The 10579-nt window shown below is 37.2% G+C and overlaps 1 long non-coding RNA gene across 1 annotated transcript; it reads left to right on the top strand.

The window, feature by feature from the left end:
* The first annotated feature begins 508 nt into the window (after positions 1-508).
* Positions 509-10294, top strand: Arhgap20-ps4 (Rho GTPase activating protein 20, pseudogene 4). The gene is made up of 3 exons (XR_015684152.1): positions 509-697; positions 4178-4363; positions 9040-10294. It is a non-coding gene; the product is annotated as a Rho GTPase activating protein 20, pseudogene 4 (long non-coding RNA).
* Positions 10295-10579: the final 285 nt, after the last annotated feature.

The raw sequence follows: 10579 nt of genomic DNA, 5'->3' as shown, positions 1-10579 counted from the left end.
GGTAGTCATGTTTACAGAGTAAATTATGGAAGAATGATAGAAATATGCTTGGGTTTTTGTGAAAGCATCTGTAGACATAGTTGAAAATGAGAAGTCACAGAATAAGGATATAAAAGTCTCAGAAATATGGTGAAAAAATATTTCTTCAAAACACAAAAGTTAGGATTCATAATACAGGCCAGCACAAACAGTAAGTAAAATAGTGAGTTTATCTCTGGAAGGGAAATGTCCCAATATTTAGTTAAGATGCCAGGCTTGAGAAAGATATTGATAGAAGGAAACACAAAGTAGTAGAAGACCATTCACCAAAATGCTTTGGGTAACAGAAGTCCAACAAAATCATGATGTTACAAATTGGGGAAAAATGGATTAGGGAAGAAAATGTATTTGGAAGCTAAAACAGAAAAAAGTTCAATGACTACTTTATTCCTCTCAGTTATAGCTGTGCAGCCAAAACTATCCTTGCTCAGGTTCACAATAAAAGACATATTTGTGCTTCAGGTGTGGATCTCCAATACTACATCCTTATCCCACACAGGACATGTTATCCATAATTGCAGGGAAAGGACGAGAATCAGAACACATATTCGAAATTCTACCTGAAAATTCACACTGGTGCCTCAGAGAGAGGATTGACAATGAACAACTCATTGAATGGATTAAAGAATGTGTGCTTGTAATAGCATCTGTCTTGAAGGTATGGAAGGTTTTCATGTCACCAACATTAATCATCCCTCTAGAGATGCATATGTGCTTTCTGTCCTTAAGATTACATGATGATGACCGTTTCCTAGAACTATGGACACGTGACCTCTTGATAAGAGGCATGGCAGGTAAAATTCTGACAAACCCAAAGATTCATCATAAAGACACAGGTGAAGAGCTTCTGTTGGAAGTTAACATCCTCATATATGAGATGGACTTTAGTTGGGCATTACAAATATTCCCACTGATTTAACCTCTGAACATACCCTGTGAATTAATAGCTGAACAAGTTATAATGGTGGTAAAATGTGCTTTATCAAATGAATGTATTAAATAATACTTACCAAAAGATATCCTTCACAAATAACAGTTCAAATTGACAAGTCCAACACTCACCTACAATAGGCTATCCATGTTGAATATTAGCCTCTGTCTTGTATATACAAGAAATCGTTTTCCTTCTCAATCAAAAAATAATCCAGCACTCTCACTTTCACCAGATATTGCCATTCTAATTCCATGTCAAATATTCAAGTATTAGCCTAACCTACTTTTAACTTGTCTAACACACTAACACTCCTAAATTGCCAGGGAGCTGCAGTGACTCTAGAGCAAATATCATTGTTTTATTTTTACTTGGGCCATGATCTGATTTCACCTTTCAGAAGTCTGTGGAGCTATGGCCCAGACATAAATAGTAAAAATAATGCTCTGGGATTAACTATGCTTACTAACATTAGGCAAAGGTACTGAATGATCCTTCCTTGGCCTTTGAGCTTGCCAAGTGTGTCTGATTCTCATTGCCAGAAACTTAAGACCTTACTGAAGTTAGCCGTGCATATTCGAAGCAATTTACATGTACAAGGGCACCTATGTTTCTTCCATTTTTATGGCTTGCTCTCCTTAGTACAACATCAAAGTTCATTGTTGTATTTCATGCAAAAGACAGCTTCTGTTCTTCAAACAATCTGATGCTTACAACTAAATTTAAATAGTTGAATATTTACAAATTTTAAGAAAAAGGCATGAAACTGTGAGATCTTCTCACATGGAAAATAAGTAAGCTTCACCACTATTCCTGCTGGGTCTGTAAGCAAGGTGTACGTGTATACAACAGGTTTATGCTGTGTGAGCCTAAAGTACAGATTCAACAATTATACAGTCAGGATGAGTTAATTTTGGGTGCTGTCATTTTTTGATAGTTGCCTATTCCAAGAAGAGGACTTTGATTTTGGTTTGATTGTTTTGGTGGATTTTTAAACCATCATCATCATCGTCATCATCATCCTCTTCATCATTTTTTTTGTTTGTTCATTTTATGTCTTCTATGCTGCCCCCTACCTATTCTGCCCTCACAGAGTCTCTCTCCTTCCCTGAGCTGAATTGGGACCCTTGGGTTGTCCTCCTACCCAGGCACATCAACTCTCTTCAGGTTTAGCACATCTTCTCCCCCTAAGGCCAGGTGGGGACAGGTTTTCACAGTCAACAGCTTACAGATAGCCCCTGTTCCACATGTTGGGGGACCCACAAGGAGACTAAGCTTTACATTTGCTAGAAATTGTGCTGTAGGTCATGCTGCAGTTTCTGCAGGATTTTTAGATGTTAATTCAGCCTTTGATAGCTCCCAGTGGTGCTGCTTACTTGATTCTGTAGCTCTTCCTGTGGAATTCCTATCTTCTAGAGGTCATGGAATCTCTCCCCCATTTCTTCCATACAAGTCCTTGATTGATCCATAAGATCCAATGATTGGCTGTGGCTCTACATAGCCTATTTCAGTCAGCTGCTGGGTGGAGCCTCTCAGAGGGCAGTTATGATAGGTTCCTGTCTGGATATTCCACATAGCATCTGGCGTTTTTCAAGGCAGAGAGAGCTTTGGGCTGCGAAGTGGAGTGCAGATCTGTGATTGCAAGTCATAGTGTGGACTAGAAGTCAGGAGAGGCAATTTGAACAGACCATAGGTTTATTTCGTTGCTATAGCAACTAGGACACTGCTTCATTGATTCTAGTCTTAGGGAAGAAAACACAAGATCCTGCATATAGGTTCCCCATTTGATCCAAGATTCTGGGGAGATAGAAGTTTGGGAGTCTTTTATGTTATATGCTCTCAAAAATGGAGAGAATATCTGACATGGAAGATATAATATATGTGAACCCCTAATGGATTATGACTCCCAAGTTGAGAATCACTGGTCTAAACTGCTAATTTTAAACAAAAATGCTTTTCATGTTCTTCCTAAAACGTACATTGACCATAACTTTTCTATTTTCATTTAAAAAAAAGACTTCATTCCAAACATTGAAGCAAGTTTACTTACTTCTGACTTATAAGAGAATTGGCTTAGCGTCCCAGATGAAGGAACTCTGGTTGGAAAAATTAATGCGATCCAAAAGTAATGATACAGAAAGCACTTGCGGAACTGTACCAATATAGAAGCAGTGTTTTTGTAAGGTACATAGGCTTGTGTTTACAGTATTATAAGCTGGAGTGAAGTCCCATGCCAAGAGGTTCCTTAGCAAAGACACGTATTGTCACTTTTTAAACATGTTCATTTCTCAAACTAGAGTGTTGAAGCATGTCTGTAATCACACCTTGGTGTCTTCTTCTTTATAACTGTCACAGTTCAGAAGACAGCCTATGCAACACCTTGTGTGCAGGTCAGCCTAGAGTATTGGTTTAGTTCCTGTGTGAAACAAATTAAAAGAAAGAGGTGTGTATAATACCTGTGGATTATTTGCATCCTATTATTATTGCCATGTTATGTGAATATACCACATGCTAAATATATGTCATTGATTAGAACATGAAGCTATTATGAATACTTCTTTCTCAAATATAACTACCTCGAACAGTCTAGGTCAGGTATAGCTTTGACTTCTTTGAATCTTTTTTCTGTGCAATACTCCAGAGAATGATTTTGTGTGTAACAGGAGCATTGAGCTCCAGTTGCTACCCAGGTGCCATGCATCTCTGTCTTGCTGTAGCGAAGCTTTTATAATCGCATTGTGTAGGGTCACTAGAGTGCTTTCTGCTCCCTATGTTCTAGAGTGTCACAAGAATGTTACATGGATTTATATTACATTAGATATTAAATGTGTCTCCACTCCATGGTGCTTGGGAAGATGGATTGATGTTTAATAACACTAGATGTTTTCATACACAGAACACACATAGTCTGCAACAATCTCATTCATTCTAATATCAATATCCCAACAGCTTCCTCTGGCTTCTGTAGGTAGCAGTCAAATATCTATCATTCATACTTTTAAAATGTTCCCATGATTTTATACAGTAAAGTGATTCGCAGAAAATATTTTTTGTAGTACTCTAGCTGTATATTATACTTCTTTTGAATTCTGGTTATACTATGAGTTGGTCTACAAAACATTTGCCCTGTTTTCTTCATAGTTAGTTTTGTAACTAACATTAGTTTTCAGATGGTCTAAAATAAAATTATCCCCTTTCTTTGTTTAGACTTCTACTGAAGATTCCTCAGGCAAACTTTATCCTTCTAAAGCATCTCATTTGGTAATAGTAATGATAAGAGACTCATCCATGAATAATTTAGACACTAACAGGTTATCTATCCGGATAGCTCCTTATGTTTTGTGGGATCAGACTACAAAGGACGCATGGTTTGGGAGTGATGTATCAAGAAAGGTAAGGGAATCTGACTTTTGCCTTTGAGAACAAAATTCTCATTGTAATGCAGGAAGTAGGAAAACTTTGGAAAGATCATTTCTCTAAAAGGAAACCCTAGGATTCCATTCTTCTGGACTGGAGTGGAATATATATCGATCTGTTTCAGGAAGATTTGGGAAGAAAGATGGTTAATGTAGTTTAAAATAAGTGAATCATTTCAGTCTTTCTTTTGTTCTTTCTTCATAAATATTGATTTTGGCCAACAATATGCTTCACATATAATGGTAGTCAAAGAAGACTAGAATGAAGTTTAAAAAAATCCTGATTATCCAGGTTTTGCTTGTTTTTTTTTTTTATTCCAGCCCTATTTTTGGAGTATATAATACTTGTATTTTACAGTAATTAGACTATTATATTATTAAATATTCATATCAAGTGAATTAATGGTCATATAAAAGTACATTTCATATATATATATTTCATATGTGTGTGTGCGTATTTGTGTGTGTGTGTGTGTATGTATGTGACAAAGTGGTGTATATTATTTTGTATACTTTCAATTACTTTACCACTAATGTATTCAGGTGCAGCTTTAAGTTCCTCAGGTCTCAAACCAGATACACTCAAACTAATAGAAGAAAAAGTGAGGAAGCATCTCGAATCCATGGGCACTGGAGAAAATTTCCTGAACAAAACACCAATGGCTTATGTTCTAAGACCCAGAATCGACAAATGGGATCTCATAAAACTGCAAAGCATCTGTAAGGCAAAGGACACTGTGGTTAGGACAAAACGGCAACCAACAGATTGGGAAAAGATCTTTACCAATCCTACAACAGATAGAGGCCTTATATCCAAAATATACAAAGAACTCAAGAAGTTAGACCGCAGGGAGACAACCCTATTAAAAAATGGGGTTGAGAGCTAAACAAAGAATTCACAGATGAGGAATGCCAAATGGCTGAGAAACACCTAAAGAAATGTTCAACATTTTTAGTCATAAGGGAAATGCAAATCAAAACAACCTTGAGATTTCACCTCACACCAGTGAGAATGGCTAAGATCAAAAACTCAGGTGACAGCAAATGCTGGCGAGGATGTGAAGAAAGAGGAACACTCCTCTATTGTTGGTGGGATTGCAGACTGGTACAACCATTCTGGAAACCAGTCTGGAGGTTCCTCAGAATATTGGACATTGAACTACCTAAAGACCCAGCTATACCTCTCTTGGGCATATACCCAAAAAATGCCCCAACATATAAAAAAGACACGTGCTCCACTATGTTCATAGCAGCCTTATTTATAATAGCCAGAAACTGGAAAGAACCCAGATGCCCTTCAACAGAGGAATGGATACAGAAATTGTGGTACATCTACACAATGGAATATTACTCAGCTATCAAAAGCAATGACTTTATGAAATTCATAGGCAAATGGAGGGAACTGGAAAATATCATCCTGTGTGAGGTAACCCAATCACACAAAAACACACATGGTATGCACTGATTGATAAGTGGCTATTAGCCCAAATGCTTGAATTACCCTAGATGCACAGAACACGTGAAACTCAAGACGGATGGTCAAAATGTGAAATCTTCACTCCTTCTTTAAAAGGGGAACAAGAATACCCTTGGGAGGGAATATGGAGGCAAAGTTTAGAACAGAGGCAGAAAGAACACCCATTCAGAGCCTGCCCCACATGTGGCCCATACATATACAGCCACCCAATTAGACAAGATGGATGGAGCAAAGAAGTGCAGGCTGACAGGAACTGGATGTAGATCTCTCCTGAGAGACACAGCCAGAATACAGCAAATACATAGGTGACTGCCAGCAGCAAACCACTGAACTGAGAAGGGGACTCCCAATGAAGGAATCAGAGAAAGGACTGGAAGAGCTTGAAGGGGCTCGAGACCCCATATGTATAACAATGCCAATCAACCAGAGCTTCCAGGGATTAAGCCAGTGCCCAAAGATTATACATGGATTGACCCTGGGCTCCAACCCCATAGGTAGCAATGAATAGCCTAGTAAGAGCACCAGTGGAAGGGGAAGCCCTTGGTCCTGCTAAGACTGAACCCCCAGTGAACGTGACTGTTGGGGGGAGGACCATAATGGAGGGAGGATGGGGGAAGGGAACACCTCTATAGAAGGGGAGGGGGAGGGGACAGGGGGATTTTGGCCTGGAAACCGGGAAAGGGAATAACTATCGATTAAGCTGCACATCTGCTATATATATATATATAGGGGGCCTAGATCCTGCTGCTGGAGCATATGAAGGGGGAGGTCCTGCAGATTCAAAGGTGAAGGATCACAATGATTTAAAGGCTACAGCAAGATACCAGGATATAGAAGGAGAGGCATGTATGGGAGGCTCCGGTATTGATGGTGTAGCAAAATCCAGAGGGCTTGAAGCAGACCAGTGACTTATTTCAATGTACATTTGCAAGGAAACCTGTTTGGAAAAAAGGGTATAATTTGTGACATAGTGAACACACCACATCTCACAGACTGCATTTTTTAAAAGGATTTTAATTTTTCATTTGATTTTTAATTTACCTTTAAAACTTTATTTAATTTTAATTTTTGAAGTTTTGTGAGGGGGGATTCTTATCAAGAGATAATTGGAAGGATTGAAAAATAAAATGAGAGTTACTTGTGAGCATGATGATAAATTTAAAGAGATTCAAAAACAGACATATATTTTGAAAAGGATAAAAAGCAACAAAAAAGTAAAAAATGAAAGAAAGCAGGGTACATTTTAACTAGTAGTTTCCAGGGATTAAGTCCACAGGAAGGACGAATTAGTGATGTCACACACATGAATAGTATTCTCACCCAGGACTCAACTTGACTTGGACTAGAAACCTACTTTTTATAGGTAATTTCTTATTACCAAGCTCCTGGAAACCTAAAATCCAAGCCTGTATCAAAGCGCATGTCCAAATGAAGCAACAAAATTCATTTTTTACTCTTTTTTTTTTGGTTCTTTTTTTCGGAGCTGGGGACCGAACCCAGGGCCTTGCACTTCCTAGGTAAGCGCTCTACCACTGAGCTAAATCCCCAGCCCCTCATTTTTTACTCTTAATAACTATTAATGATTCTTCTGTTATGGGCAGTTCTTTTCAAGTATATTCTTTTGTATGGTCAAGCATGAAAACAAACAAGCAAAACTATTCTGTGAAATCTGCATATAAAATATGACTATCTTGTGCAGGACTGCTCAAACATAAACATAGCTGCATGCTGGTTAGAAATATGTGATGAGTAGAGTTGACTTAACCTAAGCCATCATCTCAGAAGAAAAGTAACTTGTCAGTGTTGCTCACTTTAGGAAGTGTTATAATTTCCTATGATTGCTCTGACAAAACACTGATAAAAAGCAACTTATGGAAGACAGGTTACACTCCATGATATACTTGGAGTTACCAGTTAACTCCTGAGAAATATCAGGGCCTAAACTGAAGCAGGGCAGGAACGTGGATTCAAGAACTGAAGTACAAGCTGAGTAGGAGTTCTACCTCTTGCCTTGTACCTCATACCTTTCATTTTCTGACTAATAGCTCAAGGGTGGCAACATCCTAGAGATCTAGGCCCTACAAATTCCAAGATTAATCAGGACAATATCCCTTAGACTTCTCTATACATTAGGTCAATCTGATGGAGGCATTTTCTCCATTAAACTCCCTTTTCTCACCAACTTCTTTTCTCAGGCACATTTGTTTTGCCTTAATAAAACACCAGGATCTAAAACACTAAACAAAGATTGCACATGGGAGAACCCGTGGCTCCAGCTGAATATGTAGCAGAGGATGGCCTTATTTGGTGTCACTAGGAGGGAAGCTGCTTAGTCCTAAGGAAGCTTGATGACCCAGGGTTAGGGAATGCTAGGGTGTTGTCTCCAGAGTGTATAGGTGAGGGAGGGAGCATGTAATAGAGGCAGGGGGAGGAGATACAGGGTTTATGGAGGTGAACTGTGAAGGAGGATAACGTTTGAAATATAAATAAATAAAATAGTCAATAAAAAAATAAAACAATATTACCAGGGAAACTTGTTCAAGTAAGTGGTTCTTTGGGACTTAGAAATGCTGAGAGAGTATAGCACTTCAATATCATGACAGAGGAACATGTCTGCAGAAAGGAAAAAAAAAAACGAATAGCAAGCTGAAACCTGATGTCTCTTGTCTTGGGAAGCAAAAATATAGCAGAGAAAGTACATTGAAAATGGGCGCCTGTATTTTGTAATTCCAAATTATAGGCAATGGCATACTTCTATCAGGAGGGCCAAGGGACTTAAGCCACCAGAAAGTTGTCACAAAGAGGGTATTGCCATGCATGGAACTAGAATGGCATCCCATTCAAAACATCCCAACAGAAACCCCAAATCCTTCTACACCCTAAAAATGTCAACGAATTACAGTCATTAATTAGATTAACTCACAGTGCTTGGCAGCACATCAGGTTTGAAATGTTGCTTTGGTTTAGTAGTTCTTCTATTCTTTGCAGTATGCCTTAAATTTTGACAAGTTTTGGTAAAATGCAGAAAACTTAGAGTCTCCATTTCAGAAACTTCATATCATGCATTCCTATCTATGGCAACTGTTATTTTCCTCATACTTTTGGATATCATTTTTAAATTTCAATTTTGTAAACCATGTGAAATGACAATCTTGTTTTGCCTTGTGTTGTTACAGATGTCCATTATACAAATCATGATCGACAACTATCATCAAATATTTGGAAATGATAATATATTTTATAAATGTATTGACAGAAGATCTGAGGATTTAAAGACTTGTGCAGATTCAATAAATTCTTCTGGCAAATCACCTATTATGAAAGAATTCCTAGCTGGCCACAACAAGAAAACATGCGATAATGGTGAAAAATTAGAAAATTTCATCCATTCCTCTGCAGGAGGAAGGTCCTACAGATGAGCCAAGATTTATTTAGGCATCAAATGAATGGAAGAATGACATCATTCACTTATTTCATAAATTTGTAAATATGAGAGTAGTTTTGGCCACAAAATGATATTAAAGTATGGAAAAACATTTTAACCAACACTAATTAAATTATACTTAAATTTATGCATATGTATATACAAACATATATATGTATATATAATTTATATGTATACACACAAACAGACACACACACAAATACTTAGGTACTATATATACCACATGTAAGTATGATAGACTCTTTATTCAGCCTATGTAAGAATCCCACAATATTGCCATTCTTCCTATGGTCTTTAAGTCATAGAGGATTCATGCATATAAAATTATTATTTTTTATAAGATCATTTAGAAACAATGTTTTAATTTATACCTCCATTAGAGATTCTGCATGTTTAAGTCCTGTACCACTGTCAACATGCTTTTTTATTTTAATGCAAAAATAATAATGTTTATTTAATTTCCTACAAGAGACAATCTTGCCAAATGCTTAGCATTGGCATAAATATTAAATTGCAATGGATCCACTACAAAACCTACGTGAAGAGAGATAAAGAGGCTAAAACGCACCTGATTAATATGGTAGTACCACTCAAATTCCTATACATTGATAACGCAAGTAATTATTTGTATAGAGTTAAGAAAATATACCGAAATATTGCTCTTATCTGAAGTGAAGTGAATCTATCATCTGAGAATGTTTGTCTAACAATGACATTTTATGGTTCATTTAACAGGACAGAACAGAACAACTACCACATATAAGTGGTAGAAAATGACTGAAGACATTTATAAGGTCATTCTATTTTAATGTTCCCTTCTACCTTCCACTTAATCATAGCAGAACAATTATTACAACATCCTGCTTCAGCATTCATATGCTATCATAATAAATGTTATAATAAATAAAAGTGTTATTGCTTACACTCCAATGTGCCTTGTTCATGATTCTCCATAGTCTTTGGAAAGTGACATTTTTCTGTCTCTGCCTCTACAGCCCAGTTATACTACTTGCTTTCCCACCTCAGTTTCTAAAGTGCAGCCAAAACTAATGATATTAAATAATCCCTCAGAATTGTGCCCAGAATTCTGTGCCATACAAAGTTCTAAATAAAATTCCATTACCAATCAAACTTAATCATCACACATGATGAAGTTAGAGATGGATCACGGTTGTTAGATTATACAAAATGACCTGAAAAGATCAGTGCTTAACCAACTGAGATACAGGCTTTGTGACATGAATTTGGGTCATCGAAACATACTTTAGAAC

The sequence above is a fragment of the Rattus norvegicus genome, chromosome 3 (assembly GCF_021556685.1).
Source record: "Rattus norvegicus strain SHRSP/BbbUtx chromosome 3, alternate assembly SHRSP_T2T, whole genome shotgun sequence".
Lineage (NCBI taxonomy): Eukaryota > Metazoa > Chordata > Mammalia > Rodentia > Muridae > Rattus > Rattus norvegicus.
Note: the sequence above shows the minus strand (reverse complement) of the source record. Positions and strands in the feature narration are given on the sequence as shown.